Source organism: Cervus canadensis, chromosome 31, assembly GCF_019320065.1.
Source record: "Cervus canadensis isolate Bull #8, Minnesota chromosome 31, ASM1932006v1, whole genome shotgun sequence".
NCBI lineage: Eukaryota > Metazoa > Chordata > Mammalia > Artiodactyla > Cervidae > Cervus > Cervus canadensis.
This window is the reverse complement of record NC_057416.1, coordinates 35,807,071-35,823,873: the sequence shown is the minus strand read 5'-3', so window position 1 is coordinate 35,823,873 and position 16,803 is coordinate 35,807,071. Positions and strand designations below refer to the sequence as shown.

The following is a 16,803-nucleotide window of genomic DNA, read 5'->3' as shown; positions in this document are numbered from 1 at the left end:
GACGCTCCCACACGCAAGTAGCTAATCCACCCCCAGGGACAGCCCCCATTCCAATGGCAGGACTCAAATGAGGTCAAGGCTACAGGTAATGCTACATTTCACCTTGCTGCAGAAAATTATCAAAAAATGCCAATGGTATATGTCATGTGATGGTACTTAATTTAATTTCAATTCAACCTATTATTTTCCAGCCATCAAGACCTCTATCCCTTGGTATCTACCCCACTGGCTTGGGACAAAGCTGTCACAAGTTTTATAAACGTAGAAAACACATTTAATGACACCAGTAGCCCTGGCTGGAAGATTTTATCAGATATCAACTGGCGGTAAAGAACCTGCCTGCCAATGCAGGGAACATAAGAGACGCTGGTTCAATCCCTGGGTCGGGAAGATTCCCTGAAGGAGGGCATGGCAACCCACTTCAGTATTCTTGCCTGGAGAATCCCATGGACAGAGGACCCCGGAGGGCTACTGTTCATGGGGTTGCAGAGTCGGACACAACTGAAGCGACTTAGCACACACACACATAACCTTGTGTGAATTCCAACAGATTCCTTTCCTAAGGTAGTCTAGTTCATTTCTGGCTCTTGTAACCAGGAATGCTAAGTGATATCCAACATTTTAATTTGCCAAGAAATGGATATTTTAAATATTAACTATCACTGTATTCTAAAAGAATAAATATTTTATATTTTAATATATAAGAAAAAAGACCAGAAGCTCAAAGTAAACATTATTCCTTTAAAGTGAATATTAGCTCTTTGGAAACATCACTTTATTTTTTTCATTTCTCTGCAGGTGACTGACACCTTCACCAGCGACTGGATCCAACCCAAGAATTGGCACTTGGTAACCAAAGGGGTTCAAGACCAGTATACGTTTGTTTGACCAGAAAGTTACTTCAGTTTTTAAGTAAAAATAAAAGGCTCATTTTTCATTTTCAGCAAGAACATTACTGAACATGTTTATCATTTTGTTCCACTACCTTCTGCTATTTTCCAGGCAACTTCATAATTTCATCTTCCCAAAACTTTTTATCTTTTTGAGCAAAGAACTATTTCAGGTGCCTTTTACAGTCTTCCAGGAAATGGAAATTTTTTTCATTAAGAGGATTTTGCAAAGACCAAAAGAAAAAAAAAAAAAACAAACAACCCAAAGACACCCAAAGGCGCAATGTCTGGTGAATCCAGCGGAGGAATCAGAACTTCCCAGCCAAGCTGTAACAGTTTTTGCCTGGTCAACAAAGAAACCATTCAGTCTTGTGGTACTCTGGTAGAGGATTATGCACTTTCTGTTGACCAATTCCACACAATTTTCATCAAGTGCTATCTTCAGCTGGTCTAACTGGGAGCAGTACCTGCCGAAATTCATCTTTTGATTTTACAGAAGGAGCTCATAACAGAGGACTCCCTTTCAGGCCCACCGTATCCACAAGGCTACCTTCTTTGGATGAAGACTGGCCTTTGGTGTAGTTGGTGGTTCACTGCACTTGCCCTATGAACTCTTCTATTCTACATTATTATATAACATCCAGTTTTCATCATCCCTCACAGTTTGTGTTAAAAACAGGTAATGCTTTTGTTATGTTTAAGTAGAGACTCTCATGCAAAAATACGCTCAAGACAGTGTTTCCACTTAACTCATGTGCAGCCCAAACATCAAAGCAGTGACCATAACCCAGCTGGTGGACATGATTCTCAATACTGATTTCTGTCTTTTGAAATGCTGCCTGTCTCCCACGTGGTATAATGTTGATTGTTCTCAATTAATGTCTCATTTTGACTGCTATCAACTTCAACTGGTCTACCCGACCTTGGAACATCGTCCAGCAAGAAATCTCCAGCACAAAATTCTGCAAACCACTTCTGACATGGTCCTTCAGTCACGGCACCTTCTTCATACACTGCACAAATCATCTTTTGCGTTTCATTTTCGATTTTACCTTTCTTAAAATAATAAAGCATAATATATTGGGTTTTTTTCTTCCATCTTCAATACTAAAATGGCTACACAACAATTCACCAATTTTGGTAAGTTTTTTAAAATGCATGCTGATATGATAGCTGTCACAACAGAATCTAACAAAATTGTTTTCAGTGAAGTTAAAGACAACTAAACGCTACTAAAGCCATCTTACGGGGAAAAAACAAACCTTTCGGCCAACCCAATAATAAGTCTCACATTTTTGTTGAATTGAAAATATGCATGTCTTTATCATAACATTCGAGTATAAACACTATTATTCCTAATTACCATGTTTTTTTAAAAAACTTTACAAAAAAAATTACAATATCAACTTGAATGAGTTTCCCAATAGTAGAGATGAATTTCATTTTTTCTAGAGGCCTTGACCATAGGATCACATTTGGAACGTTAAAAACCTCAGGAACAATTGAGCTGGAAGTTTCCATAGGTCCTAACGCCTTCTTTTGCCCACCCTCTGCCTCTGACTTTCATTCCCACTTTCCCCCCAAACCTTCACACATGGCCTCACCCGATCTCTACCTTCCCTTCTCAGCCAGTATGCCCCTAGGCTGAAGGGATTCAGGTTTCATTTTAAATTCTTCAGGAAGCACACTACCTAATGGGTCAGAACCTTTGAGACAACTGCTTCCTAATTGTCAGCTGAGCCTTGTGAAACTGTGCCCTTTCAAGCACCAGAGTTTTATTTAGAGTTGTAGGGTCATGATTTTTCACTTGACAGGGCCATTAGTGTAATGAAAAAAAAATAAAAATAAAAAGGCAAGATTTAAAGTAGCTGTCTCCTTGAAACTGTTCGCATTAGTCGCTCAGTCGTGTCCGACTCTTTATGACCTGATCAACTATAGCCTGCCAGGCTTCTCTGTCCCTGGGATTCTCCCGATAAGAATACTGGAGTGGGTTGCCATGCCCTCCTCCAGGGGATCTTCCTGACCCAGGGATTGAACCAGGGTCTCTCTCATTGCAGGCAGATTCTTTACCGTCTGAGCCACCAGGAAAGCCCAGCTATCTCCTCATGAAAAGTCAAATTAAACCCTAGAGTCTGTCATGCCTTCTTCTTGGGACAGAAAAAGCATTCCTGCTCCTCATATGGATTTTCAATGTCATACAAGTATTTCCAGATGAGCAATAAGATCCTGTTACCTTTGGTGAAGAAAAACAGGTGAGGAAGTGGGTAATTTTGAACCAGATTTTAACTGAAAATACAGGCACCACTAAGAAAAGGAATAACAAGGTCTAAAAGTAAATTCCAAAGGTCTCATCAATGGAAAGATAATTTGTTTTTCTTACACAGTACCATTTTTTAATGAAAAGTGATATAAAATCTAAGTGGAACTTCCTTGGTGGTCCAGTGGTTAAGAATCCACCTGTCAACGCAAGGGACATGGGTTCCATCCCTGGTTGGGGGAAGATAAACATGCGGCAGAGCAACTAAGCCCGTGGGCCATAGCTACTGAGCCCCAGCACCCTGCAGACCGTGCTCTGCAACAAGAGAAGCCCCTGCAATGAGAAGCCTGAGCGCCACAACAAAGACCCAACACAGCCAAAAGTACATAAATCAATAACTTTTTTTTACACTCTACACAAGTAAAAAATTAAGCTCAAGGAAGGAAAAGTCCCTAAATCAAAGAAATCCCTTTCATTAAAAAAAATATAGTGGCAAAAAAAAAAAAAAGAAATCCCTTTCAACTTTTTTTTTTTTACTTTTAAAAGATTATTATTCTTTTTTAAAGTCAGGTCTTTGACTTACTTTGTTATTTTTAATTATGGTAAAATACATGTAACATAAAGTTTATTTTCTTCAAATTTTCAAATATACTCACACGGTCATACAATCACTCTGTAGAACTTCTTTGTCTTGAAAACTTAAACAGTATTAAACAACTCCATCCTCTGCTACCTCAACCGCTGGCAACCACCATTCTACCCTCTGTCCTCATGAGTATGACTGGTCCAGCTACCTCCTAAAAATGGAATCATGCAGTATTTGCCTTTTGGTGACTGGCTGATTTCACCTTTGTGTAACATCCTCGAGTTCCATCCATGTTGCAGCATGTGTTAGAATCTCCTTCCTTTTTAAGGCTGAGTACTATTCCATTGAACGCATAGGCCACATTTTGTTTAACCACTCACCACCAATGGACACCTGGGTTGCTTCCAACCTTCCGTGACTTACTTATAAAAGAATTTATTTAACCTAAGCAGGCGCTGGTGCCGAAGTTAGAGCACCAGTTCACATTCCTCCTATCCATGGCAGCACAGAAAACACAAACGTGAAAGAGAAAGAAGACAGAGGGGGAAAAGAAGGCAGAGAAAAGACAGGCATTCTGTCACTGCACGCGCGTTCAGTCACGCAGACTGTACACGGTCAAGCCCTCAGCAAATTAAAATACTGACGATGCTTGGTTCTGATGAGGGCTTTCAGATACCAGAAATTCATCCAAACATTTGTCTGTGAACATGCATATGGACAAACATATGCTGGGTGATGCAAAGGTAGATTCAGAGCCCTCTTTGAGGACGATGATGGCCACAGGACAAACACCCAGCAGGTGAACAATTGCAGACAATGGAGAATGGTGCGGGGCGACAGGGCCCAGGCCCAGGCCGGGCAAAGGCCAGGATGGATTTCCAGGGCTGAGTCCAGAGCAGGAACGCAGTGAGGAGGGGCACAGAGGAAGGAGGAGGTGGGGGGTTGGGGGGTGAGGGGCCGGCAGGGCAAGACACGGGCATGAGAGGCTGAGGCAAGAAACCCACTTGATGGAAGGAGAATCTCCATGAGCAGAGCCTGGGAACAGAGCAGAAAAGACAAAAGCCAGGCCTGAGGAGGTGACAATCAGCAGACAGAGACAGTGGCCCCGTGGCAGACTGCATCGGGCCAGCGTGCCTCTCCGGGCCTGGCCTGGAGAAGCCCCATCTGCCGAAAAGGAACTGTGGTTCAGGAGGATAAATTAAAATTGCAGCAGCAGACACTGGCATTCATGACAAGCTTACATTCTTCACGTCTCATTCCATTAAGTGGAAAGACTGTGGAAGTCCAAAACAGATCCCAGAGAAGGCCACTTCGTAAACGATCGATACAAACTTCTCTACTTGATTCTCTAGTTTTGCAAATATGCGCAATTTGCCAAGTTACTCCATTATGGTTTTACATCCATATTTACTTGCAACACCCCTTCGTTCCAAAATGAAATGGCATCGGCTACTACTTCATGTTATCTGATAGACACACATCATGCATGAGCTTGCAGAGCTGCAAAGAACTACAGGGTGATCTGTCCACAAACAGAGCTTGGACCCCGCAGACAGCCACTGAGGAACTAATTGGATCACAGAGTGATAACGGCCAGGTCAGCGTCCTGCTCGGGGGTCCAGGCGGCCGTCGTGGGACCATGATGAGAAGACAGTGCCAGGTGCCCGCTCAGGAGGGTGTGGGGAGCAGAGGGGTGAGGTTCCCACAGGGCCAGCACCCCTATATTCCCTTCCCATGCTTTCATCAACCGTGCAATGCCTCTTTCAGCATATCCAGGTGCCAGGACCTGTGTCTGAGCTCTAGAAGCCCCACGGGGGGATTGCCACTGCAGGACCAGTGAACGTTCCCTGGGGGGTTGGCAGCGAAGGAAGAGTTCCCGGTGGGAGAGACTGTGGAAACACCAGGCTCAGGGTGGGGGCACGACCTCAGTGGGCAGCAATTCACGGAGAAGGCCGGGCGGCACGGAAGGTACCAGGGGGACACAGAGGAGACCAGGAGATCCCTCGGGGAGCCTTTCAGCACCTCGAGCTGGTGAACAACTGAACCAACCACCTCTCCCGGCTGGGACTCCAGGACCACCATGCACAGGGCAGGTACACCTGCCAACCAGCCACTCGTTCCCCAGTTTACACGGTTGCCCTCTGAAGGTGTGCTGAAGGTCCACTATAAAGGACATGCAAAGCCCTGCATCTATAAGGAACTCGGATTATAAGGAGTATGCATACACGCTAAGTCGCTTCAGTTGTATCCGACTCTTGGTGACCCTATGGAGTGAGTATAGGCCACCAGGTTCCTCTGCCCACGGGATAATGCCCAAGAATCCGTCCTCTATCCAAGAAGACTGGAGTTGGTTGCCATGCCCTCCTCCAGGGGGTCTTTCTGACCCAGGGATTGAACCCACGTCCCTTTTGTCTCCTGCGTGGCAGGCGGGTTGTTTTACCACCTGTGCCACCTGGGAAGCCCACAGTTCCTGGAAAACCGAAGGCTTTCCCCAGCTCCCACTGTCCCAGGGGAGCCTGACTCCCCAGCAATACCCTGTCTCTGCGGCAGGACGTACAGAGACCAGACCCTCGCCAAAACCCAGCCGGGCCTCCCTCATCACTTCATCCTGGGGTATGAACATCTCAGTTGGACTATTTCTCACTACTCTATTTAGTACAGTTTACTCTGGCTCTTCTCTACAATCATCTCAAGGTTTCAATATCATGATGTTCTAATGACCCTATTCTCTTCTACATCATCCAAGTCCTTCTCAAAAACATTAAACATTGAAATACCTCAGATTAGAAAACTTCCACTGTGACCCTCAAAGTAGCCTTGGGTCACTTAGGCCTCTTAGACACTCAAGTCTCTACTCAGAAAATAATTTGTGAAGATTATTGCTTGGTTGTTTTTGTATGTATTATTAACTTTGGTCAAGGTTGTTTTTCTTTTTCATTACTAGTAACTCAGATACAATCCCTTTAACTCCTCACCCGCCATTGTTTGAGTACAAAGCAGTTCATTAAAGCAAAATCACATCCAAAGTTTTGACTGTCAGCCTTTTATCTCAAACAGTACCACAAAAGTAAAAATTAAAAATCAAAACAAAACCTCTATAGCAATTTGTTGAATGAAGACCAGTGAAGGGGTTTTCCTGAAGATATGCAGAATGGTGAGCACAGCTTATCTATTTTCATGTTTACATCTATAGACTCATCTCCATAGAAAACTAAAATAAAAGTTTGTTCTGCTGAACGCAAGAACCACATACATGACTTCCCATATCATACTGTTTCATTTCAACTAATGATGTCCCTGAAGTTCTTAGTTGTTTTCAACGGTTAGTCTTTCCAGATGTAATAAAATATCTTATTGTAGAGAAATTCAAAATCACTGCTTACAAGAGCAGAACTAAAACAATGTCCCTGAGATTTACATGTGTCCCCAAACCATAAATCTGAAACCAACCATATAATCTGTCAGGGTACTATTCTCCAAGAGTTCTAGAACGTATTCCCCTGAGATGCTATAAGTCAGAAAGTAAGATCATTCTTCAATTTTCTATTTTATTTAAATAATTATTTTGTAGCATGGTGAAAATTATGATGCCCTTTTGATTATAGGTTAAATATTTGAGAAAGCTTAACATTTCATCACAACTTCCATAAGAAGAACAAATGATTCTATTCAGGTGAATTTTTTAAAAAAGAATTACGTAGTTCTTCTAACTACATTATTGGCATTTGCCATTCTGAGAAGAGAGAAATTCTGAAGAAGATGGCAGAGTTAAATGTAAATTACAGGCTTCACAAGTGAATAAAAGAATTTTCCAAGGCAGCCAAGTAATTATACTACCTTGAAAAAGTACTCCTATCTTAAAATAATAATCTGTTATTAATGGAACTATTGGAAGTAAAATGAAATTCAGCACATTTCAAACATAGCCAGAATACTGAATAAACTCAGACCATACAAAGATTCATTTCTTAAGTAATTCATGATTAACAGACTCACTTACCTGGAAGCATAAGAAAAGAAGGTTAGGATGAAACTACATCATTCTTCCACTGAGTAAAAATATCTTGACTTTCCTCCTTGAAATGGAAAGGAATCTAAAAAATAAAAATAGGAGTCACTTCTGGGAATTTCCACGCCTTAAATACAGATGATATTACAAAATTTTAAATCACTTAGGATCTAAAATACAATTTATCCAAAGTCCTGCCCCCCAAAGCAGGATGGTATTTTCCTCTATTTTAATAGGTAAAATGCAAAGCATTTGTTTAAAAAAAAAAAATGATCAAGGTTTAAAATAAATGCCGAGAGCCATGTAGATACGTGTGTAAAAGCAAAGCAGAGTCACACTCTTGGAAAAGAACCCAGAAAAAGCAAACCTCGCGGGGAGGAAGGGTGCCCGCTGGCTCCCGAAGCCGCCGGGGCCTGGGCGCTGCGTCCGCAGCGAAGCCGCGGTTCAGGTGGGGTCGGGGGGACCGCGCGCCGCGCCGCCACTTTTTTCTAATGGTCGGTCGTAGGGAAGGAAGAAATGTTACAAAACAGCAAACCCCTGGGAAGTTGGAGAGCCCAGCTCCCCGGGACGCGCGCCCCCGCGGACGCCCCGCGCACCGCCCGCGGGACCCGCCTCCTCCCCGGACGCCCCCCTCCGCCCGCTCGGTCCAGCCCTGCGCCCCACGGCCTTTCAGGAATCCGGCGAGCGCCCCTGTGTCCACGGAGATCAACGCGGACGCAGAAGAGGTACGAACGAACACAGCATCGGGGGAAACACTCCGGAGAGGATTCGCCCCCGCGATTAAATAGATGCGAATAATTCTATCTTCAACTCCTTTACGCAGAGTCCTGTTTTCCCGAGTTTGTAATTTCATCTCATCTGTCTTTATAATTCAAGTCATAGCGCACGCACACACACACACACACACACGAAAATACTCTATGATTCCCGTTTCACATGCAGGAATAATAATAATGATTTTTTTAAAAAGGTCCAGGATGGTTGCAGGGGGACAAAGACAAGATGGGTAAGTGGCTCAGGTCCGCGGGGTCGGCCTCCTGGTGCCAGGGCTGGGGGCTGTCACATGCTGTTTCTCCCTGCGCCCAAGTTTGAAAGTTTTCTCTGCAACATTGACACTAAGTCAGTAAGTAAGGTGTGAGGAGTGTCACCGTAGAAGGGGCCATCTGGATCCGCTTTCCTGTGGGTTAACTGCTGAAGCGGTGGGCCAGCCGGGGCCATCCCCCCACCCCCGCCCGGCCAGTCCCCCCGCAGCGCTGCCTCTCCCGGCCCACTTCCGTCCCTGCCTGGCTAATTAATCTGTGTCTAAATGGAACTGCAGTTGGCAGCCCCGCAGCAATGCCAAAGTCGAATAATCACTTGGACCCCAATCCGAGTTGTTTTCCATCCTTGACAACAAATAAGGCCACTCTAGGGCCTGCGGGCCAGGAGTTGAAATGAGTTTATAATTTGGCTTCCAGTCTCCCATTCTTATTCTCAACCATTTAAATGTCCTTTTCTGCCTTTTCTGCATGCGAGGGGGGCCGGCAGCTATGGAGGCTGGATCACCAGCATGGTCTTTATTGATATCAGTAATGAATATTCTCTGCCATCTAAGTAAGAGGGAAAGTCCACATCATTCAAAACCACACTTGTTTTAACAATGAAGCTAAATAGGCTGTCGGCTCATGCTACCACATGATCAAATTAATAATCTAATTTGTTCTTCTCACTGCAGCAACTGGAAGAGAAACGCTGGGTTTTTTCATCCACACACAGAGGCCCCATTCATCCGTTGCCTGTCCTGGCAACGCCAGATACAGGTTAGGAGTTACAGGACAGCCCTGCTTCTGCTCGCCTCCTAGGAAAGCACGCACGAAAGCTCGGATCCTCGGCTCCGGGAAGCACATTGTCTCCTTGCGGTTCCAAACATCAGGTGCCCTAAGAAAGTGGTCATCTCTTGCTGGTAATAGACAAGGAAAGACACAGGAAGGCAGAACCACTGGCAAGACTCCCTGGAGATCAGGATGAGCGGGGAGGCGGCATCACGGAAAATCACTGGAGGTGAGCCACAGATACACAGAGGACAGGGGTGTGTGCAGCTAGGCTTCTCCCGTTCGGAGGACGGGAAGGGTCATCACCCACTCGCCTGCCACGTTACCTGCCTTGCACTGCAAGAGCTGCTCCCAGGCTGAGCTCCTGCCATCCCCGCAACGATGCCATAGGAGTCTGCAATAACCTCCCCATTCTACAGATGGGCAAAATGAAGCTCAAATGTGCTAAGAAGCCTCTCGGACAGATATATGGTAAACCCTGGATTTTTCTGACTTCAAAACCAATGCTCTAAAAAGAAAAGGAAACGCAAGCCTTGACTTCCTCGAGGATGCAACGTGGTGGTGCTCATGGGAGGTTCTCCAACAAGTGGGTGGCTGCCACCAGTGGTAACCTGGCAGACACACGGCCGGCATCCGAAGACCCCCTCCCCAGACTCCTGAACCCCTCATTCTTCACAGGAAATCACAGTGACAAACCACTCTTGGACAAGCCTTTCAGAGTATCGAAGAGAGAGACAATAAGAATGTGCTAAAAATAAAAGCTAAATCCAGAAAGCAACTGCAGGTACAGAGCAGAGACAAGTACCTTGCTTTGTCGAATTCAGAAAATAGTTCTCAAGGACATCCCTCGGGCTGAGTCCAGGTCTGAGGGCTCCTCTCCAGTCATCTGATGCCCTGGTGCTCTCCTCAGTTTGGCATAGAGAGAGGATTATGGAGGGGCTTCCGTGGCCTCTCAAGTTCTGGTTTTGGTAAAAAGTGAGCAGGAGAAGGCAGGATGTGCATGAGAGTGGCTGGGAGAGGCTCCATGGGAAAACCACACACTCCGTTTTGGAAATTTCCCAGTTGGGATTCGAAAGTTTGGGAAGCCTGCCCCTGCCCCCCACAGTAACAGAGTTTGACATCCATCAATTAGCAGCACTCCATAAATAAGTCAGCTTTTAATCATGCCAAAGGAGGTGGCCAAAAATCAACTATGGAAGAGAGCAGTTGAAAACAAGGACACTGAGGTCAATACTATTTTAACAATCTGGGAAGCCGTGCTGTTTAACATACAATGAGTAAGTGAAAGTTCCCAGGACTTCCAAAGAACTTCAAAGACGACTGGTCCAATGGCCTGACTGTAATCATCCAGGTACCTTAAGTTCCAAGGCTTCCTCACATTCATACATGTAAATCTAAATCTTTAATCCATCTAAACCACATCAGTATGAGACGCATTGATTCCTGAAATGTGAAAAATAAGACAAAAAAGTCTGCCTACATAACAAACCAAAGCATGGATAGACTAGAAACACATCGGCCAACTCAAGCTGCCCAGTGGGACTTTCTTTGTGCACATGTGGATAATAATATACATGTTTTAAAATCTTGATGGCAGTGTTTTCATTTGTATTAATCAACGGAGTCCTCTGGGTAATTGCCCTGGGAGACAGGGCAGACTTAGGGTCAGGAAGTGTGCAGCCAACTTCTAAAATTATCCTTCCCAAGAATGTTTCAGAAAAGAAAGTGCCCTTGGATGCTACACGTTACAAATGGCATGTTGTTATATTCTTGACAAGATTCCTTCCACATTAAATAATTTTACTGAAAACAGTACATTTTAGGAAACGCTTTAAAAGTCATGAGTTCTTTCCCCCAAATGCTGTCTTCTGTTACTCTGTGAAACGAACAACAGTCAACGCGTCCTGGTCTTGTTTGTAAAGATGCAGACCGAACGAGATGAGGATGTGCTGTTCAGTCGCTTAGTCTTGTCTGGCTCTTTGTGACCCCATGGACTGTAGCCCACCAGGCTCCTCTGTTCATGGGATTCTCCAGGCAAGAATACTGGCAGGGGTTGCCATTTTCTCCCCCAGGGGATCTTCCCAAGCCAGGAATCGAGCTCAGGTTTCCTGCATTGGCAGGCGGATTCTTTACTGCTGAGCCACCAGGGAATGAGAGGATGCCCCTTGCTCACTCCTAATCCTGTCCGTGAAGCGGCCATCCTCACTTTCTCCACTTCAATTTATCACTCTGATAAACAGTGATAAGCACAGATCAGTTCAGCTGAGTCGCTCAGTCATGTCCAACTCTTTGCGAGCCCATGGACTGCAGCACGCCGGTATTCCCTGTCCATCACCAACTCCTGGAGCGTGCTCAAACTCATGTCCATCGAGTCAGTGATGCCATCTAACCATCTCATCCTCTGCCATCCCCTTCTCCTCCCACCTTCAATCTTTCCCAGCATCAGGGGCTTTTTTAATGAGTCAGTTCTTCACATCCGGTGGCCAAAGTACTGGAATTTCAGCTTCAGCATCAGTCCTTCCAATGAATTTTCAGGACTGATTTTCTTTAGAACTGACTGGTTGGATCTCCTTGCAGTCCAAGGGACTCTCAAGAGTCTTCTCCAACACCACAGTTCAAAAGCATCAATTCTTCGGCGCTCAGCTTTCTTTGTAGTCCAGCTCTCACATCCATACATGACAATTGGAAAGACCATAGCCTTGACTAGATGGACCTTTGATGACAAAGCAATGTCTCTGCTTTTTAATATGCTGTCTAGGTTGGTCATAACTTTCTTCCAAGGAGCATCTTTTAATTTCATGGCAGCAGTCACCATCTGCAGTGATTTTGGAGCCCCCCAAAATAAGGTCTCTCACTGTTTCCACTGTTTCACCATCTATTTGCCATGAAATGATGGGATCAGATGCCATGATCTTAGTTTTTTGAATGTTGAGTTTTAAACCAACTTTTTCACTCTCCTCTTTCACTTTAATCAAGAGGCTCTTTAATTCCTCTTCACTTTCTGCCATAAGGGTGGTGTCATCTGCATATCTGAGGTTATTGATATTTCTCCCAGCAATCTTGATTCCAGCTTGTGCTTCATCCAGCCCAGCATTTCTCATGATGTACTCTGCATATAAGTTAAATAAGCAGGGTGACAATATACAGCCTTGATGTACTCCTTTCCCTATTTGGAACCAATCTGTTGTTCCATGTCCAGTTCTAACTATTGCTTCCTGACCTGCATACAAATTTCTCAGAAGGCAGGTCAGGTGGCCAGGTATTCCCATCTCTTTAAGAATTTTCCAGAGTTTGTTGTGGTCCACACAGTCAAAGGCTTTGACGTAGTTAATAAAGCAGAAGTAGATGCTTTCCTAAGCAGAAGTAGATGCTTTCCTGGAACTCTCTTGCTTTTTCAATGATCCAACACATGTTGGCAATTTGATCTCTGGTTCCTCTGCCTTTTCTAAATCCAGCTTGAACATTTGGAAGTTCACAGTTCACATACTGTTGAAGCCTGGCTTGGAGAATTTTGAGCATTACTTACTATGCTATGAACAGAACTGCCAAGACCATGAGCAAGATTATGTTGCTAAATTATTTGAAGTCTCTTTTAAAATGTATGGGTCTAATGGTGCCTTAAAGGGTATCAAGTATTAAGTATATTTCCTTAAATTCCAAGCATTTACCAAGTGCCTCCCACCCTAGGCTATGGGGTCCCTATGAGGGTCCTGTGTGTGCCGTCTCCAATACTGTCAACGTGAAAACCGCTAATACAAGGGAGAATGAAATGATTCATATGCTAAATCAAGTCACAAATAATATGCTACTGGAGCATCGGAAAAGACAGGCTAGAGGTGGAGGGAATCAGAGTTAACGTCAATCTCTAGAAAAGAGACTAAAGTTCTCTGTTTGCCATTGATGGTGAGAGCAATCACACATCTTTCTCCTACATCAGTTGGGATACAGACAGACAGCTGATGGTGCATGCTGAGTTACTTCAGTCGTGTCTGACTCTTTGCAACCCCATGGACTGTAGCCCACCAGGCCCCTCTGTCCATGGGATTCTCCAGGCAAGAATATAGGAGTGGGTTACCATGCCTTCCTCCAGGGGATCTTCCTGACCCAGAGACTGAACCTAAGACAGCTGATGCTCCTTTATAAAAAAAAGAGCTCTTTCTCAGCAGAGTCTGCAGTTACACTCACACACCCTCTCTGAAACCCCTCCGGGTCAGCCCTGCCCTTCTGAGATGCTGCAGCTGCCCGGCATGTGCTGCCATCACAGATGCCAGTGAGGGAGACCTGTAGCACTCGGCCTGGGCACCACGCGGCATTCAGGCTTTCATCTGTTATGGACTGTGTTGAAATTCTAATCCCAATACGTTGGTATTTGGAGATGGGGTCTTTGGGAGGTAATTAGGTCATAAAGGTGCTCCTCTCTTGAGTGGGATTAGTGCCCTTGTGAGACATAACGAGAAAGCTAGCTTGCTTTTTTTTTCACGTTGTGAGGACACAGTGAGAAGTCAGCTGTCCACAGCCCAGAAAAAGGCCCTCATCAGAACTGGACCATGCTCACCCTGTGATCTTGGACTTCCAGCCTCCAGAACTGTGAGGAACAAACGACTTCTGCTGATGAGCCTCCCAGTGTGTGTTTGGGTGTTTTGTTATAGCAGCTGGGACTAAGGCATCATCTTAAACGTGTTACTGTGAGACCTTAGGCAAGTCCATAATGTCGCAGTCTGTATTTCCAAGTCTGGTTGGTCCAGGCCAGTGGTTCTCAGTGAAGGAGGGTGGTCTTTATCAGCTGCCTCCCTTCCCACTAGGATTCCATTGGTGGGGGAGATACATCACAGAGAGAAACAAACAGCACAGATGAAGGAAGATGAGCAGGACAGCACCTGGACTCGGATGTGAAGATGAGGGAAGGAGCTTTAAAAAGCAGAAGACTTAAAGTTACAGCCTCCTGGGTATAGCGATTTTACCAGACTGGTTGATAATGGGTAATCTGACCATCAAAAGCATGGGTTTGTCCATTAACCAAACGTCACACCTCACAGAACTGACAGAGCCAGAAGCACAGCTCTCCATTCACCAGAATAAACTCACCGTGAAAGAAGACAAGATGCTCAGCAAGAAGAGCGCTCAGATGCAGTGCCCCAGGGAACAGGGACCCCTCCACGGGACAGCTCAGAGAGAGCAGATCTCACCTTCCAGCACCGAACACTCCAACACACCAGCCCCAACACAACAGGGGCAGGAACACTGAGAGGGCACACGTAGAAAATGCACGTGTGGCTCAGAAATCCCTGGTCTAGCCCCAGTTCTGCCATCAAGTTACTGTGTGACCTTGGGCCGGTCACCAACAAAATGAAAGTTTGGACCAGATCGTCTCTAGGGTACCTTCCAGCACAGAATGGAACTGCATTACTTTTTATTGTGTTCCATAAAAGTCTACCTTGCTCCTAGAATTCTTGCAGCGTCGTTAAGGTCAGCATATACATCTCCATTTATGGGCTGTTTTTTAAATTACTGCATTCCCAGCTTTCCCAGGACAACCACCCAGAACAAGGCCGAGGTGCAGAATGGGTGAAGTTTGTTTTCTCTGGCTTCTTTACAATTCCCTCTGGCTAAATTCTACCCACGCCGCTGCCAAGTCCCTAGCATTTCTGGCACTGGGGGTTGATCTATAGTATTCACAGGGCTCGTGACACAATGACAGATGAAGAAATTAAATCTTTCACCAAACTTGAACAGGTATTCTGAATGGTAATTTTTATCGTGCCCCTTCCCAGGTGCAGAATGTCAACACTTGAGAGATACTATGGTGTTGGTAAAGACCATTAGAAAAATGGACATGCCTCCCCAAATGATCTCTTATTATCTTGCAAATATATTATTTTTGCTGTAGCCTTTTTTTTTTTTTACTTTACTTCATGTTATGCTCCAGTTGCAAGGAAATTGAGAACACACTGTCCACATTTTCAAAAAAAGACTTAAACATCAACAGAAGAAATATTTCACCATGAAAATGAAAACTATGTGTAAATATTTATGGAACTGAATTTATTCAATGAATTTATTGGGTCAGGCCAATAGAAGGATGCTTTTTTTGGTACCTGAGAGTCAACAAGACAGGAGAAAATTTTAATCTCAATGTTCAAATAAATAGCAATACTATTTATAGATGTCAATTTTTTAAAATATTCATACAGAGTACAATGGGTGTTACTCTCAAGAAATCTACAATTTCTGTACACTACTTACTACATATACCAGATAACAAAATGAAAAATAAGCATAAGAAACACAGATATTTAACCAATAACTATTTTTAAAATCATCAAAATATATTTTCATTCCATGCCATGGCCAAGTTAAGCAAGACAGGGGTAAAGAGTAAACAAAGAAAAAAATATTGGGAGTAATCAGCAGTAAAAAGGGATGAACTATTGGTACACATACGAGTAAGAATGATAATCACACTGAGGGAAAGAAGCCAAACAAATAGAAAATATACTGTATGATTCCATACTATAAAATTCTAGCAGGTCAGAGTTTGCCTGGGGGTGGGCATGGAGGGTCAGAGGGGCCAGGAGAGGTAGGATGGTGGGATTACCAAGGGGCAGATGAACTCTCCTGGTGATGTATATATGATCTTTATCTTGATTTGGGGGATGGTTTCATGTGTATATTAAAACTAATAGCACTGGAACATGTATATTCAGTTCAGTTCAGTCACTCAGTCGTGTCCAACTCTTTGAGACCCCGAATCGCAGCACGCCAGGCCTCCCTGTCCATCACCAACTCCCGGAGTTTACTCAAATTCATGTCCATTGAGTCGGTGATGCCATCCAGCCATCTCATCCTCTGTCGTCCCCTTCTCCTCCTGCCCCAAATCCCTCCCAGCATCAGGGTCTTTTCCAATGAATCAACTCTTCGCATGAGGTGGCCAAAGTGTTGGAGTTTCAGCTTCAGCATCAGTCCTTCCAATGAACACCCAGGACTGAGCTCCTTTAGGATGGACATGTCTATTACCATATGTGAAATAGATGACCAGTCCAAGTTCGACGCATGAAACAGGGCACTCAAAGCCGGTGCACTGGGATGACACAGAGGGATGGGATGGGGAGGGAGGGTGGAGGGGGGTTCAGGATGGGGGACACATGTACACCCACGGCTGATTCATGTCAAAGTATGGCAAAAACCACCACAATATTGTAATTAGCCTCCAATTAAATAAATAAATTTTTTAAAAAACTAATCAAGTTGTA

The 16,803-nt window shown here is 44.5% G+C and overlaps 1 protein-coding gene across 20 annotated transcripts in view; it reads right to left on the bottom strand.

The window, feature by feature from the left end:
* The window catches only part of CSGALNACT1 (chondroitin sulfate N-acetylgalactosaminyltransferase 1), a 329,577-nt gene that overhangs the window by 153,407 nt on the left and 159,367 nt on the right, over nucleotides 1-16,803 (bottom strand). For 11 of the 20 annotated variants that reach the window (XM_043454678.1, XM_043454691.1, XM_043454684.1 and 8 more), the window contains one exon: nucleotides 7,734-7,827. The gene's annotated coding sequence lies outside the window, so the exon portion shown is untranslated. Of the gene's footprint in view, nucleotides 1-7,733; nucleotides 7,828-8,109; nucleotides 8,270-10,358; nucleotides 10,513-16,803 lie in introns of those variants that run through there. The other 9 variants (XM_043454679.1, XM_043454672.1, XM_043454683.1 and 6 more) reach the window with 4 other exon arrangements.